The 17,467-nt window shown below is 48.0% G+C and overlaps 1 protein-coding gene and 1 long non-coding RNA gene across 3 annotated transcripts in view; one reads left to right on the forward strand and one right to left on the reverse strand.

Moving 5' to 3' along the window:
• Window positions 1–3,999: 3,999 nt before the first annotated feature.
• On the reverse strand, window positions 4,000–11,823 carry LOC111163431 (uncharacterized). The gene is made up of 2 exons (XR_002641760.3): window positions 11,289–11,823; window positions 4,000–4,795 (listed from the first exon to the last, which is right to left on the reverse strand). It is a non-coding gene; the product is annotated as an uncharacterized LOC111163431 (long non-coding RNA).
• Window positions 11,824–11,952: 129 nt separating this feature from the next.
• WASF2 (WASP family member 2) overlaps window positions 11,953–17,467 on the forward strand; it is a 71,115-nt gene continuing 65,600 nt past the window's right edge. Inside the window, exon 1 of one of the 2 annotated variants that reach the window (XM_022552129.2) lies at window positions 11,953–12,095. The gene's annotated coding sequence lies outside the window, so the exon portion shown is untranslated. Of the gene's footprint in view, window positions 12,096–12,274; window positions 12,389–17,467 lie in introns of those variants that run through there. The other variant, XM_022552132.2, reaches the window with a different exon arrangement.

The raw sequence follows: 17,467 nt of genomic DNA on the forward strand, positions 1-17,467 counted from the left end.
TAGTGTGTTCAGTTTGTGAAAATTCATCAAGCTATATATTTTGATATGTGCAGTTTTCTGAATGTATATTTCAGTACAAAGTTTTGTAAGAAGACCGTCACAAGCATTGAGTTCAGAGAGCTACAGTATACAAGAGGAGAGGGGATGTTAAACAACTAATTACACGAATAATTGTTTAATTACAATTGTGACAAGTGCTACAATAAAGCACAGGGTGCTATGGGCTGTGGAGTGGAAGGAACTGATCTAATCTGGGAGCAGTCAAGGAAGGCTTCTCAAAGGAGGTGAGGGATAAGCTGAACTGTCAAGAATGAGTAGGAATTAAAGCGGGAATGAGTCTCAGCCTCTATCTGACAACGCACAAAAATTAATCCACGATGAATCATGGACCTAAATGTGAAAGCTAACACTATAAACTTCTAGAAGAACACATATGGCAATAACTTCATGATCTTGGGATAGGCAAAGATTTCTTAGGTATCAAAAGCACTCAACATAAAACATAATTATCAGGTGATGGGGAAAAGCATTCGAGACAAAGAAAACAGTATGTGTGAAGACCCAGAGGAAAGGACAAGGTGTGCTTGAGAGAACTGAGAAAGGGCCAGAAGACGTGGAGGCAGGGGGACAGGGAAGCGAGAGAAAGTCCACGAGGAGGCAGGGACCAGACTACCCAGGACTTTCTGGGTTGTATTGGGAGTTGAGACTTTATCCTGAGGGTGCTAAGCAGTGAGAGAAGCATTTTTAAATAGGGGGAGTGACAGGAGCACCAACTGAAGCAACAGTTGGGGATAATGTGACCTTAACCTGGGTTTACAAAGAGTACTACCTTCTTTGATGTGCCCAGGATTGCAAAGGGTTGCCAACACAAAAACGAGAATAAAAGGGAACACTCCCCTTCCTCCCTGCTCAGCAACCAGACAAGGCCAGGCTTGGATTCTGCTTCCTTGCAAATCAAGATGTAGTTTTACAGCCTGAAAAGTCACTTAATCCAGGTGCCAGGATGAGGCGGGGCATGGCAGGCGGCAACTTGGGCTATGAGGCCCTGTCCTGGCGGGCCCAGCCCTGGTCTTAGAGCAACTGGAGTCTCCCAGCTCCCACCCACGCCCCAGCTCCTGTTATAGCCCTACCTCACCCCTGCTCAGCACCTGGACCTCCTCACCTCCTCTCCCTTCTCTTCTTCCCTCAGAGGACTGAAGAGTCCTGGCCAGAAGAAAGAGCCCAGAGGTCAGGGGTTTCTTCTACCCACTTCCACTCCCATACACATACCAACATACCCCACACCAGAGCTGGAGTGGGACTCAGGCAACCAGGTCCCAGCATCTCTCAGGCCTCCTCCCTGCAAGGTGCTCAAGAAAAGCACTGAAAGTGGTGACTCCATTCAATTCTACCAACACTGTTTGAGCACCTGCTGCATGCCAGGCATGGGCTAGAGTTAAGAATGTATTGTTTCTGCTCTCCTGGAACTCTTGGGGTAATGGGGAAAAGAGTGCAACAACAATATTACAAGTGCTTTACAGAGGTGCAAAGTGCAAGCGAGTCTGGAAAGTGAGACTGATTCCACTTAGGGAACAGAGTATGAATATCAAGAAAAATTTCCTCCAAGAGGTGACATTTGAGCTGGGTCATAAAGAATAGTAAGACTGACAGTAAGAAATGCTCTTGGGCTTCCCTGGTGGCACAGTGGTTAAGAAGCCGCCTGCTAATGATGGGGACACGAGTTTGAGCCCTGGTCCGGGAAGGTCCCACATGCCGCGGAGCAACTAAGCCTGTGCACCACAACTACTGAGCCTGTGCTCTAGAGCCTGCGAGCCACAACTACTGAGCCCACGTGCCACAACTACTGAAGCCTGCGCACCTAGAGCCCGTGCTCCGCAACAAGAGAAGCCACTGCAGTGAGAAGCCCGTGCACTGCAACGAAGAGTAGCCCCTGCTCGCCGCAACCAGAGAAAGCCCGCGCGCAGCAACGAAGACCCAACGCAGCCAAATATTAAAAATAAAAATAAAAAAATAAATAATAAAAAAATAAAAGAAAAGCTCTTTGTAGCAGAGGAAAGGATAAGAATTACAGGAACTATTGGGCATGTCAGGTGCTGTGCTCGGCACTGTATGTATTCATTTAATCCTTACACTGACTCTATGAAGAGGTATCATAATTATGCCCATTTTCCCAGATGTGGGAACTGAGGCTTATAGAAGGGAACTGATTTGTTTACAAACTTCCACATCTAGTAAGTGGCAAAATTCAGACTCGAACCCAGGTTTGTCTTCTTCTATGCTCTTAACTTCTACTGCATAGAGTGGCTTGGGCAAAGGACATGTGGAGGAGAGGGGCAGGAAGTGAGACTGGACAGGTGGAGGCAGGAGTTGGGTGGTAGAAGCCTTGGTGAGGAGGGTGGGCTTTATCCAGAGAGCAAAGGGGAGCCATGGAAGGTTCATTAGTGAGGGAGGGGGTAAAGAGGGGTAGCACCCACAATTAGCTTTCTGTTTTTAGAGGCTCACTTTGAAGGAGGAGAAACTAGAGACAGAGAAACCTGTGTAAGAGTTGCTATAAAAATCCAAGGAAAAGATGGGGGTTGAAGGATGGAGAAGAAGGGGTACACTGGGAGACATCGAGCAGAGCCAGGGGACTGAATGGCTCTGGCAGATAAAGTGGAAGGAGGAATCAGAGATGATGTCTCAGGTTTTTGGCCTGTATGTTCGAGAAAGAAGCCCAATAATTGGTCTGTAACAATATATTGGGTACCCGCTCCCATCACCATGGCTCTACACGTGGCACCTGCAAAACTCACTCCTGGAAGGTGCTTTAGTCTTTTCCAAATACTCATGTGTATATTCATAACCTGTTTGTGTCCTCATTCACCCAATGTATATGGAGCACTTACTGTATGCCAGATGTTCTGGGAGCTGGGATGGACAAGGAACAAGCTGAATCTGCCTGACTAGTGGGGCAGCCTGGGGTCTGGATTTGAATCCTGGTTCTGCAACTTCTTTTTTTTTTTTTTTTTTTTTGCGGTACGCGGGCCTCTCACTGCTGTGGCCTCTCCTGTTGCGGAGCACAGGCTCCGGACGCGCAGGCTCAGCGGCCATGGCTCACGGGCCCAGCCACTCCGCAGCATGCGGGATCCTCCCAGACCGGGGCACGAACCCGTGTTCCTTGCATTGGCAGGCGGACTCTCAACCACTGCGCCACCAGGGAAGCCCTCTGCAACTTCTTTGTATTGAGTCCTGGCTCAGCCTCCAGCTTGCTGTGACGTCAGGTTATTTACTAAATCTCTCATTGTCTTAGTTTCCTCATCTGTAAAATGGGAACACGAATCGTACCTGGCACAGGGATTCAATGGGTTAATACATGGAAAGTCTCCGGCACTGGGTAAGCCTTCTGTGTCAGCTATTATTATTACAGAATTCACATTTTAGTGGGGAGACAGAGCCAATTACACAATTAATTATTTAATTACAACAGTGATAAATACCTTGAAGGAGCATCACGGTCTGGAGGTGAGGGAGGGCTCCCCAGAGTGAGGGATGGTCCGGCTGAGCTGAGCTGAGCAAGCTGGGGCTGGCCAGGTGAAGCGTGAGGAAGGGAGGGGCCTTTGAGGCAGAGGGGTCTCTGAGTAGGCTGACCCTCAGCCAGAAGAAGGTGCTGAGAGGTATTTCTGTAACTTTACCTCTTTGAAACCTCAAAATGGTGCTGAGACATAGGCCAGGCAGATACTCTGCCCCCATTTTCCAGAAAGGGCACTAAGGCCCAGAGAGGAAGAGTGACTTAGCTGGTCAGTGACAGAGCCTCCTAATTGTTGCTCTGCCCCCACTGATCCAGGGGGCTGGAGGGGACAGGCTGAGAAGAGGCCTTTGTCCCTTTGCCTGCTGGGGTGGGAGCGGCAGGAGCTGAGGCCGCAGCTGGCCACCAGCAGCTGTGGCGGCCAGAGCTGCATTCCTTCCCCTGCCAGCAGAGCAAGTCCAGGCTCATGGCAAGGGCTGGGAACGTTCTTTTAGTTTTTTTTTTTTTAAAAAAAGGCACTTTAATCAACATTAAGTCGTGACTTCAAACAGACACAGCTCCCAACTGTCCTCCCTAACCCTGGGTCTCTCCAACTCCCCAGGGTAAGCCCCCAGGCAGCCAAGTTTCGGGGAAAGGGAATGAGGCCTGGACTTGGAGTCCAAAGACTTTGTGGTGAGTCCTGGCTCAGCCTCCAACTTGCTGTGTGACCTCGGGCAGGCCACCAGCCCTCTCTGGGCCTGAGTGTCCTCTGCAAAACAGGGAACGGAGGGTTGGATGACATCAGGTGTGTGTGTGGGGGGGAGAGCCCAGCAACTGGCTTCAGCCAGCTGCAGCAGCTTTGCTGCCCTTCAAGTTGGAGGCACTGGGGCCTCGGGGGTCCGGAAGCTGGGGACAGGCAGCCTTTCATCTCTGCTGGCCCAGGGTCGCTGCAGGTTGGCAGGCCCCACATCCCGAGATCGCGTTTCAGGCTGGAAGAGGCCTTCCTGTGACCTCAGCCAGCCAGCCCTGCCCCTGCCCCCTCCTCCCATTCTCACCAGAGGGAAGCAGGCAGCATCCCGCCCAAGGTCACTGGCCAGCAAGTGGCTGTCCTTCGGCCTGCCCTTCCCTCCCACCCGAGCCAGCCCCCACCGGCCTCCCACTGTAAAGCCTCAGGTCTCCTGGGCCATTAGGAATCTGCCAAGCGAGGCGTGGTCTTTTTCCTCTCTCTTGTTTCTTGGCTTGTTTTCCTGGTTCTCCAATAGCCGCCTCCTGCAAAAGCCTCCGGGTGCGCGTACAGGAGCATTTTTCTTTCTTAAAAAAAAAAAGAGAGAGAGAGAGAGAAAGAAAGAGAGAGAAATGCAGCCACAATTTGGGTAAAAAAGCAACCAACTCCTTAATCCTCCCCTGTAACCTCTGGCTCCTCAGCAGGGTTGGCTCCAGCCACTGGGAAGGAAGGCCCTGCTGGGGTGAGAGGCCTGGGCTTGTTTCCCGCCCGCCCCCTCCTCACCCGCCTCTGTTCTCCTTCAGGGTTTGGTCTGACTTCTGGAGCCAGGAGGAGACATGCTGCAAGGCTCAGCAGGGCTAAGAAAGCACGGGGGTGCTGACGGGGTTGGCCAGGGCCTCTGCCCCTCTGCCCACTTGGCCACCTTCTAGGGAGGTTATAGGATCAGGATTTTCCACCCCTAACCCATTGCCTCTACTCCTGCTTTCATTCCTTCCTTCTTCTCTCCTAGGAGTTGTCGGTCTCTCCACTGCAAGTACCCTGCAGGTTCCCTGAGTGCCATCTCCCATCTCACCGCTTCGTTGTCCAGCACAGGGCTTGGCTTTCTTTTTGTGAAAGCCATACCCTTTCACAATCCAAGCCTCTATACACTCAGACCGCTCTGTAGAAGGGGCACTCAATGTCCCTGCCACATCTTGCTCTGTCTGCAGAACCCTTAATTAATTCTCTCTTGCAGCCCCAGCATCTGGGTCAGTGCTTGAAACATAGTGGGTACTTGGTGTCTCTTGCATGAATGAATTCAAACCACAAAAAGGTCTCTAGCAATATTCAGAATGATCTTGCAAAAGGGACATCTGATCATGGCACATCCAGCTAAAACCCTTCCGTGCCTCCCCAGCACCCTTAGAATCCAGTCCGATTCTCTGTCCCTACCTCGTCCCATTTGCCAGCTCTCATCAAAGGATTTCCTTTTTTCCCCAACATGCCATCTTTTCTCTTGCCTCTGGGCCTTTGTACTTATGCGAAATTCCCCCTGCCCGCCACACCCTCCCCAACTCTCCCCTGGCTGACTCCCTCTGGCCTGTCGCCCCGTCAGGTTACCCAATGAGCAGAGCAGTACGTATTTAGAACACCAGCAAAGGAGGGGCACTAGAAGCATTATTTTAAAAAAATAATTTGATGTTTGATAATTTAAAAAACATTTATATAGTGTTCATCGGAAAAACCTGAAGTTTATTGGAGTTCCTTACTCTCATTTTACAGTTGGTTTTGTTTTTATGTTGAATTTACGTAATGGCTGGGGTGGTGGTAGGTGATATAATCTGGCTCTGATCTTTAAATCTCAGCCTAGACATCAACTACTCCTCCAGGAAGCCTTCACTGACCCACTGACAAGCTTAGGTCTCTTTTTTGGTAGTCCCAAAGCCCCTCTGGATTTTTCTTTAATGTTGCTATTTTTGCTTTACTTGTTGCTTTCCATCCCCTGACGCCAAGTCTGTAAGCTCCCTGGGGGCCCAGTTAATTTCTTTCCACCTCTGTATCTGCAGCGCCCAGTACAAGACCTGCCATAGAACTGACCCCAGCATGTTATTCTCTAGCCTTTATTGACTCAGTCTCCCTTGCAGGGTCTGCACTATACATCATATTCTATGTCTCTACTTCATAACTGTCTGAGGAATTCCTACTCACCCTTCAAGACCCCACTCAAATGACTCCTCTTCTGGTAAGCCTGCCTCAATCCTCCAGTTAAGTTCTATGCTTCTGTGAGCTCACAGCTCCTGCTGCAATTGGTGTCTGCCTCTTTTACCGTAATTTTTATGGATGTGTTTTCTCCCTCACCAGATTGGGAGCCACTCGAGGCAGAGGCTGAATGGATTGATCCCTGGGTCCCCAGTGCCGTGCCCAGGCCTGGCCAGAGCTGTCAGCAATAGATGCTCATTAAATTAATAGACTGGAAGATGTAACAAAGGAGGGAAAATTCAGGCAGGATTTTGAAGGTGGGAGGAAAAAAAGAATAACATGTACGTACTGAGGGCATACAGTCAGTACAGATAAAAGCAAATAAAACTACCACTGAGAGCATCATAGTATGATGGGTAAGAACAGAGATAAGCTCTGCCTCTCATTGCCTGTGTGGCCTTGTGTAAGTTATAGAACTTCTCTGTGCCTCAGTGTCCTCATCTGTAAAATAGGGATAGTAATGGTATCCACCTCACCAGGAATCAAATAGGCTAATATATGCAAGGTACTGAGAGCTGTGCCAGGCACACATGGGCACTGGGTGTGTTTGCCATCACTGTTATTATCTCCATTGCTGAGCGCTTTGGTTGCGCCCCGGCACTTTCATCTGGCATCTTACTTAGTCCTCACAGCAGCCTCAGAAGAAGGGATTGTTGTGTCCTTTTACAAAGAAATCAGGTGTAAGCAGGCCAAACAGCTTGCTAAGGCCACTCACTGGGTAAGCAGCAGGAATGGGATTTGAACTCAAGTCTTTCTGGCCTGCCACCCACACATGTTCCTTGACTGTGTGGCACCTGCCTGCAGGAGGAGGGGGAGGGAGAGAAGATGGCACAGTGGGAAGGCAGGGAGGCTTCACTGAGCTGGGGCCTCGGGAGCAGAGCGGCAGGCGTTTTTCTAGAGCTTTCATTTCTGTCTGCCTCTTCTGAGCAGGTGAAAAACCCCACAGAGGGCCCTTCATTGAGCCCTCCCCCTTCCCCTACCCCTCCCGGTGCTGCCTCGTCCCCCACGCTGGGAAGGGGGAGGTCAGGCTTGCAGTGTGGGAGATGCAGGAAAGGGGAGTGAGGTGGTGGGGGAGCATCATTCCAGATCCTTTCCCTCCAGCACCGCCCCCCACCTTCCCCATCAAAGTCGCTCCGGGAGGAGAGAGCATTCCAGGTGGAAGGAATGGCAAATGCAAAGGCTGTGGATTCAGGATGTGGAGGCGGGGAAAGCCTGCAAGCTTGGCTGGAACTGAGGTTCGGGGGCCCCCTGGGATTGCTCAGTGGAGAAGAACTTGTTTGACGAGAAAGGGGGAGAGAGAGAGAGAGAGAGAGAGAGAGAGATGCAGTGGACCCAGCCAGAGCTGAGGATGCCAGAGGCAGGGCAGTGGCTGGAGTCCGTTCTGGCTCTGATCACAGTACTCTCCACCCTCTTGCCCTCAGGCAGGGGTGGTGTGGAGCGGCCAGGGTGATTCTCCTTAGTCCCTCTGCTCTGAATCCCTAGAATCCCTTAGCCGACTGTGCTCTGCCAGCTCTGTACTAGGCATTGGCTCATGGCTTTTTATGCATTCTTTCACTATGTTTTGTCTCCAGCCCTACAAGATCAGTATTATTCACTCTATTTTATAGATGAGAAAACTGAGGCTAAGACTTCCCCAAGGTCACTCAGGCATAAAAGGGAGTTCTGGGACTCGAATCCAGGACTGTTGCCAGAGATGGCAATTTTCCTGCTATACGCTATACTGGCTTCAGCTGCTTTCCTGGAGTGCTTGCCATCCCCATAGCAACAGGAGAGGAAGGCTCGTGCTGAGAGCACTTTATAGTTTATGCAGGACTTGTTTTTTCTGCTCCTCACAACAGCCCTGTAGGCAGAGCTATTATCATCCCTGTTTTATAGATAAGGAAACTGAGGCTCAGAGAGAGGGTGTGACTTGGCTAAGACAGAACCATTAAGTGGCACAGTTGGGACTCAAACCCAGTTCTGGTGACTCTACATGTCTTTTTGCTTCCCCTTGCAGAGGGAGAAGTTCTGTTCCCTGACCTCATCAGCCTCAGGGGACAGGAAACAGGCAGGGGTTATTTTTTAGAATTGGGGGGAAAGGAATGGGGCTTGGTCTTCAGAACCTGGGATTTATGGGCAATGAATTATTTCATCGTTCCAGGTGATAACTCCTTGGGTAGTAGAGGGAGGGCTCGCCCCTCAAGACCAGCAATCCCTCTCAAGTTCCAAGGTTGGGTTTAAACTCCAGCCATGCTGTTTCTCGACTGGCTGGCCTTGGGCAAGTCACTTAACCTCTCTGTGCTTCCTTTATCTCATTTGTAAAATGATGATAATAACAGGACCTAATTTATAGGACTGCTGTAAGAATTTATGAGTTAATACCTATAAAACACTTAGCACATGGCTGGCACATAGCAAATGCTCAATGTTAGTGCTTATTGGCAGTGCCGTGCGGCTTGTGGGATCTTAGTTCCCTGACCAGGGATTGAACCCGCACCCTTGGCAGTGAAAGCGCGGAGTCCTAACCACTGGACCATCAGGGAATTCCCAGTATTAGCATTAAGATGCACAACACCACTCCCTCTGAAAGCAACCTATCTCCATTGCCTAAAAGGAGAAACGAAGTCTCCTGTTGCCAGACAACCTTCAAGCAAAGCCCCAGAATCTTATCTAGTACGGGTAGTAACTGCTGACATCAATAATAATAATAACTATTATTAAGGTGAACACTCAACAACCGCTACTTATGTGCCAACTACTTCACATTTATTACCTCATTTAATCTTCACAGCGCTGGGAAATAGAAGCAATTACGACCCCCAGTTTACAGAGAAGGAAACTGAGGCTCAGAGAGGTGAAGTCACCTGCCCAAGGTCACACTGCTAGCAATTGGTATAGATGTGATTTGAACCCAGGCTTGCCTGACTCCAAAGTCTTCTATGACAATTAAGGTCAGATGACAACTTGCCCAGTGCACAGGTGCTTATATCAGCTCTCTCCCAAATGCATCTCCAAATGCATCTGCTGCCTCAGGCTCACTTCCTTCCATGCTTCGAAGACCAAGCATCATTTATGGAGTGACTTTTGTGCGCCAGAATGTTTTATACACATTTGCACGCTGAATCCTCACTCTGCATCTTATGCCCTTCTATCACTATTCCCATTTCTCAGAAGAGTAGCCGAGGCACAGACGTGTGGTGACTGCTTAAGGTCATACAGTCCAAGATGAGATGGCAGAGCCAAGATTCAAACCCAGGCGGGTTGGCCTCAAAGCAGGGACTATCAGAAAAGAACACAGACCCTTGGAGAGCTGCCTCACTTTCAAGGCCAGGTTCCCTCCCCTGTTAACACCTTATTTGTTTAGGCTCTAAGCAACAGCTCCGCCCTCCCTCCCCAATGCCACTATCCACCTTGGCCTAGATGCCTTCCACACCCTTTCTCTTGGCCTGCAACACTTCTCCCAACCACCACCTGCTTAGTCAACCCCCACTCACCAACTCACCCCTTCAGGAAGCTTCCTGTGTCCCCACCCCATTCCCTGACATTTACTCTCATAAACACATTGTACTTTGCCTCCTGTTCCTTATCACGGTTTCTAATTGTATTTTGATTTGTCTGATCATTTGTTTAACAACTTGTTTCCTCATCAAACTGTAAGCTCCATGAGGGTCTGAGTCTGTTTTGCTCCCCATTGTAGCTGCACCACTGGCGGGCTGCCCTACACATGGTTGGTGTGTAATAATTTTTTACTGAATGGATGAATCCATGAATGAATAAATAGCTATCAGGCACTTTACACACATGACTCATTAATTCCACAATGAACTCATTGAATCCTCACAACTGCTCCGTTCCCATTTTAGAGACGACTTAGGTGAGGCTGAGAGCTAGAAAGTAGTGGAGCTTAGATTCATCTTGGGTCAGTCTGCCCCTAAAGTCACTGACCTCTACATAGCACCTGCTGCCTCCCAGCACCCAGTGGCCACAGGCAGGATTTAAATAGTCATTCGTTGTCAGACCACACTGCCCAACTTGAGCCTGGAGGTCACTGACTCAGCAGGCACTGGGGCCTTGTGGACACCACCCACTTGGTAGTTTCTGCCCTTCTAAAGTCTTAGGCTGCTCTCCCTCCCACTCCCTTTTTGGCTTCCTTCCTTTCCAGAGAGCGAAAAGGACTAGGAATTATAGCCAAGGCAGCCCTTCTGAGGAAAACAATTCTGTGGTGAAAAGAGCCCAGTTCTGAGAGCAGAGAGACATGGATTTAAGTCCTGGAATGGAGACTGCCCCTCTTGGAGCTTCTGCGTCCTGTTCTGGATTCTACCTGGGTTTCTGAACCACCTGTCATCCCTTACCCACTTCCTGATTCCTAGGCCCCCAGAAACAGCTCGGGTGCACCCCTAGGATCACTTTTCCCAGGAACCTTGGTGATTAACAACAGCTGGGGGGTGGCCTGTGCCTAAGTTTATGGTGACCAGAGAGATGGGGGACTGGCCTGGCACCCTCAAGTCCCTCCCTGGAATGCTAAGGGGTTGGGGGAGGGAAGTCTCTCTCAGGGGACACCACACCTGGAAGGGAGAAATACGGGAATGGAAGCCAAAAGATATAGGTTTGAGTCCCAGGGTCATTTCAAATTCCCTGGGTGACTCAGGGTAAGTCATGGAGTTTTCAGTTTCCTCTTCTGCAAAACGAGGACAGTATCTGCCTTACAAAGTTGCTCTAGAGAACTAACTGAGGTACAGGTGAATTTGTCACACTGATACCCAGCCTGCAACCTTTTATAATCGACAAGGCGCACATATACACACTCATGCATGAATCCTTAACAAATACCCCAGGGCACGAGGTAGACATGACTGCTCTTACTTTGCAGGACAAACTGAGACTCAGGAAAGTTCAGAGAGCTGTCTGTGGTCGCAGAGTGCGGTGGCGGCTGAACCAGGGTCCAACTCACCTGACCCTGGCCTTTCAGAACCAGCTCCCAATCCCAGGACTCCGGGCCTCGGCCCGGACGGATCCTTTAACATCGGGCTGGAGCCTATGACTCACTCTCCCCATCCTACTTTTTGCCCGGCCTTAGACCGGGAGAGAAGAGATAAAACTACCACCAACTTTAGGGGTGTCCACAGAAAGTTCATAGGCTTGGCCCCTTCCTTCCACCAAAGGTACTGGTTATTTGAACTCTAACAAGACGAATTAGCCTCTCAATACACTTTGTACGCGTTTTTACACTTTCTTAGGTGGGATTTTCCTACTTTGAATTTAGGAGTTGGTTTAGTTTAAAATCCACCCCCACTTCACTTGGTTTGCCCCTTGCTGTTTACTCCGATTACGGAAGTAACTCGGGTGGAGCTCCCGGGACAGTATCCTTGAGTACGTCGTTTGCGTAACTATTTAACTGACATTCACTCAGGCCAATGGAATGCCCGGAAGCCCCAGGCGGGTGGGGCAGAAAGCCAATCAGGGCGTTTGGCGGGGTGTGGCTGCGTCCCGGGGCGGGGAATCGCGTAATGGCGGACGCGGGCCGGTTTAGCGCGGCTGGGGGCGTAGCGCGCTGAGGGGGCTCTGGCTGTGTGGCAGCGCGCGACGCGGCCGGCGAGAACAGACCCCGTGCGGAGAAGGGCGGCCGGCCGGCCAGTCTCTCTGTTGCTGAGGGCGACCGCGCGAGACCAGGTGAGCATCAAGTCCCCGCGGGCTGGCCCGGCCGTGAGGCGCCGGGCCTGGTCGGGCCGCCCCTCCCAAGCAGCGCAGGGTCCTGGGGGAGTGGGTGCCGCGCCTCCTGCCACAGACCGGCAGGGAGCCGGTGAGCGGTCAGCGAGGGGTGGCGTCTTACAATACACTCGCCTCCCCAGGGAGAGGTGTGCCGGAGATCCCCTCGGAGGCTTGGAGGGGCCCGCGAGTCTGTGAAGCTGCGAAAGTGTCCCAAGCTGACCTAGCGCTGCCACCAGCTCGTCGTGTGACCTTGGGCAAGTCACTTCTCTCTCTGGGCCTCGTTTTACCCATTTGTAAAACGAAGGCTTTGCAGGCAGATGTACATGAGTTGGATCCCAGACGTTGTCTGAGATCTTGGGCAAGTTCTTGTCCAGGCGGAGCTTCAGTTTCCATATCTGGACCATGAAGGCGTTGAAGTGCTCTTTGAGACCTCTGGCCTAAGTTGCAGAGTGGAGGAGAGGAGTGTGTGTGTGCGTGTGTGTGTGTACGTACGTGTGTGTACAGGATGGTCTGCAGAGTAAGGAGGAGAGTTAGCTAAAGGGGCCCATTGAGGAAGGCTCTGGATGGACCCTAGGCTGTGATGAGGTGGAGTCCCGTTGTTTTCTTGGTCCTCCAGGATCCTAGAGCCTCTGAGATGGGGGAAGTTTTATACAGTTAGTTCTGCATAGAATCAGAGAAGAGGAAGGAATCCTTGGAGCCTTTTGGGGCTATGATTGAAATTTAGGCCCCAAAGAATTCAGGAGGGTTAGGAGGAGGAGGAGGGGGAACATTTATGGTGCTCCTACTATGCATCAAACATATGTTCTTGTTTAATTTTTACAGCCTCATTTGAGAATTTACACATAAGGAAACTAAGTTTCAGAGGAGTTAAGTAACTTGCCCAAGGTCACACAGTAAGGTACACAGCTTACCATCATTAAGGTGTTTTCCTTTGAGAGTCACTGGGCAAGGGGGAATTGTCCACTTAAAGGAAGTTTGCTTTGTCACAGATGGGGGTCAGGTTCCGGTCCCAGACACTTGAATTGACTTCTAGCATGGAAACAGGATGGGTCTTGATCTCTGGATGGTTAATTATAAGTACATCCCCTTTGTGCAGTCTGTGAGTTGGAAAGGACCGTTACTAAATTGTAAAAGTCACTTTGAAGTGGATCAGAACCTCAGAGAACTCAGTTTGAATCCTGACTGCATGGCCTGTGGAAGAAAGTTCACCAACTATTGGTGCATAGACTTGACTCTTGGTTCAGAGCGGTGCTAGCCCAGTAGCTTTTCCTCTTCCCTAAGAAGGCCAAGTTTTCCTGGGGTGGAAGAAATTTCCCATTTGTTAGTGCAATCCAAAGTCTTTGGATTCCTGGGGTGAAAGGTTCGATAGCCGGCCTCTTGATTAAGTGAAATACCCCTTTCTTTGTGCTCCCTGTTATTTGACTTCTAGATGAGTTAAGATTGTGGACTTGGAGTGGGTACTATAGATAAATTGCAGCCCTTAATTTTTCCAAGCCTCAGAGCTTTTTGTTAATCAAAATGGTAGGACGGCAGTGTGTATTGTTCTCATATGTCAACGGTAGGGAAGAAAATTGGAAGAGGAAGTTGCTGAGAAAGAGGGCGTTTCTTAGCATTGGAGCCAATATGTATTTCTTTGTTTGAAATTCTAAAACCAGAAAAGCAGCAACTGAAGGAGGAAGGAAGGAAAGAACTGTGAAACTTCTTTGCTTTAAAATATCTTTAAGGACTGTACTGTTGTTGTCCCCTGTCCAAGGCTCTGTTTTCACAGAAAAAGTCAATTGTAATTTGTTCAACGTTCAGAAGTTGTATTCTAGAATGAAAGAATTTTAAATCTTAAACTTTCTGAGATAATTTTTAAAAAATCAGAACTGAATATGTTGTTTATTAGTGGATGATTCTTTCAACATAATTACCAATCGCAGCCTTTGGGTTTTTTTTTTTTTAAACTGTGATTTAAATTAGTGGATTTCAATCTAAGAGGAATTGATCTAGATGTTGCATGATGCAAATGTCCCCATCACCTGAAAAACACGTAATGGTGTGTTCGTTTTTTGACGTTTGTTAAGTCTTTATAATGCTTTATTTTACCGGATTGTGTATGTGTGAATAGTTAAGACACTGAGTTTATTGCATGTAAAATCTACATTAACTCTCAGTATTATATTTTCTATGTAAGATTTAGTCTTAATTAGTATACCAGTCTACAGTACCTTGGGGCCAAAAAAAAAAAAAGTTCTTGGGGCCAGTTGTGCTTCTGAACTTAGAATTTTTTGAATTTTGGATAAGGAATATGGTACATATACTGTATGTTATGTAACATCCCAGAAAGGTGTGGGGCAGCACCTTGTAATCAAATGCATTACTGTTTCTTCGGTAAAACATCAGAATGTTCACACCAACTGGGATAAATAAATACTATACATAGCCTCATGTCATTTCATGTCAGGATTTGCCGCCAAATGAATAATGAAAAACTTGTTTGTTTATACCTTTTGGATTTTGGAATTGAAGTTAAGGGATTGTGGACTTTTATGGATAAAACTTGTATGATGACAATAATTACAAGGACAAATATTGTAAACCAAGCTAATTTTAAAGTCACGGATCCTAAAAACAGTATTACGTAGAAGACACATTTTTTTCTTTCTTTCACGTGGCAGTTTTATTCTAATTAATATATGCCAATATTCATTTTTCCTTAAGTACCAAATTTTACCTTTTAATACTGTCATTGGGCCCTGTTTTAGATGTTTGAATGACACCCTGCCCTGTTTTTTTTAAAGTAATTTATAGGGTCTTGTGCTCATCAATTTTTGTACAGCAGTTAAGAGAATTGTACCTTTTCCCATATAATTCAGAGAGAGACGAATCAGGTGAGGATCTGTAGATTCATGTTTGCAGAATTTTAAAGCTGATGTTCCCTTCCAGGTGGTCTTTAGTATGAGGTCGTTGCTGCTGGATGAGATTTAGATTAAAATCTTTTAATTTTTTAAGCCTCCACAATTTGTTCATCTTAGTAAGGAGTTTACTAAAATATATTTAGAATTTTTTTTTTTTTTTTTTTTTTGCGGTACGCCCACCTCTCACTGTTGTGGCCTCCGGACGCGCAGGCTCAGCGGCCATGGCTCACGGGCTCATCCGCTCCGCGGCATGTGGGATCTTCCCGGACTGGGGCAAGAACCCGTGTCCCCTGCATCGGCAGGCGGACTCTCAACCACTGCGCCACCAGGGAAGCCCTAGAGTATTTTTTATTTCAAGTGTATGCCATTTGAAAAACTAGAGTTTACCAGTCTTATGAATTTGGGTGATTTCTTTAAATGGCCAAGGACCTCTAGGAGCAAATTTACAAAAATTCAGTCTACTCTTTGCTTTTCTTGGGCACTTCAACTATAGAGTGAGGTGGACTGGTATTGTTGGAGGTTAAAGAATTATTTCTTCTCTTTATTTATTTATTAAAGAATATTTATTTATTCATTTGGCTGCATCAGGTCTTAGTTGAGGCATGTGGGATCTTTCATCGCGGCGTGTGGTCTTCTCTAGTTGTGGCGCGCGGGCTCAGTAGCTGCGGTGCTCAGGCTTTCTAGTTGTGGCACACGGGCTCTAGAGCGCGTGGGCTTAGTTGCCCCACGGCATGTGGGGTCTTAGTTCCCCAACCAGGGGCCGAACCTGCATCCCCTGAATTGGAAGGCAGATTCTTAATCACTGGACCACCAGGGAAGTCCCTGTTTCTTCCCTCCCTCCCTCCCTCCCTCCCTCCCTCCCTTCCTTCTCTTTCTTTTCTATAAATTTATTTATTTTTGGCTGCGTTGGGTCTTTGTTGCAGTGCGGTGCACAGGCTTCTCATTGCGGTGGCTTCTCTTGTTTCTGAATATGGGCTCTAGGCATGCAGGCTTCAGTAGTTGTGGCACGTGGGCTCAGTAGTTGGGGCTCGCGGGCTCTAGAGCGCAACGGGCTTAGTTGCTCTGCGACGTATGGGATCTTCCTGGACCAGGGCCCGAACCCATGTCCCCTGCATTGGCAGGTGGATTCTTAACCACTGCACCACCAGGGAAGTCCCTCTGTTTCTTCTCTTTAAAAGAAGGCCCTTGACGGCATGAATTTGAGAGATTCTGGTCTTCAGGACAAACAACCACCTCTTTTGAGGGCCTCAGTTCATCTTCCTACTTGGGTTATCTCCATAGTTCTTGAGAATGGTACTTTCACTGTCTGGGAGATAGAAGGGGTATGGAACAGTGTATCAGGAGTTGCAGGTGCAGTTGGTGTGTGACTGGACTGGGGAATAAGAGCAGTTGTTATCCAGACTACCTCAGTTTCTTTTGTTTCATAAGGATTGATAATATTGCAAAAGGGTTACAAATTAGTGAACAAACATACTATTACAAGTTACTCTGTTGTGACTGTGGATAAACTCTTCAACACAAGAACAGTATTTTATACTTCTTTTGTATTCTTTAACGCCTAAAGGCCAGGGCATCAGACATGTTGCATCAGAATTTACCATCAAAAAATAAATTATATCTGGGAACTCCTTTGTCAGTAAACAACCAGGGTTGAGAACCATTGAGGTAAGCACATGGTAGGTGTTCAATAAATATATGTTGATTAATTTGCTCTTGGTTCTGGCATGAATTGGGTAGGGTGGAAGAGGACCCAGATTTTTTATAAAGTAAAAATAGCTTTCCAGGATACCAACACACATCCAACAGTTGGCAGATCTGGATCCATAGTCAGTTCATTGCTAGTTACTCTACCAGCATAACCACCCTGACTTTGTGATCTAGGCAAGATTGAATACAGTCTTGTCAACAGGCAACTGAAAGTTTTATTTAATCCTTGGGTAGTGGCCTTACTGATTAATAAGATTGGTTGGGGTGACAGTCGCTAAATTGAAAGAATTCTTGGGGATTTGGGTTGGGGAGGTAGGCTGCTGGGCACCAGCAGTGCCAAGGGAAGAAGTAGAAAGTTATAATTTGACTGTGTCTCCAACACATAACACAATGTATGGAACATAATTGGTGTTCCACAGTTTTTGTTGGCTGAAGAAATGGATGGCTCTTTGTTTGAAAAGAGGCATATAAGTTGTGAAATAAGATGCTTCTTACTCATCCTTCAGAACTGAACTAAGATGTCATCTGTTCCATGAATCATTCCTAGGAAAAGTTGAGTGACTCCCTTGTATGTCTTCTCCTTCATTAAAGCATTTATCAGATATTGTCAAATCAGATATCAGGCAAATTATAAAACTCTTTCCCCTACCTAATAATGAGCTCCATAAGGGCTGGGCTGTATTGTTCATTTTTGTATGACTGGTGTGTAACACACAGTAAAGCCTT

This window comes from Delphinapterus leucas, chromosome 1, assembly GCF_059928025.1.
Source record: "Delphinapterus leucas isolate spDelLeu-1000000601 "Yukka" chromosome 1, BTC_Dleu_Yukka2, whole genome shotgun sequence".
In the NCBI taxonomy this organism is placed as follows: domain Eukaryota; kingdom Metazoa; phylum Chordata; class Mammalia; order Artiodactyla; family Monodontidae; genus Delphinapterus; species Delphinapterus leucas.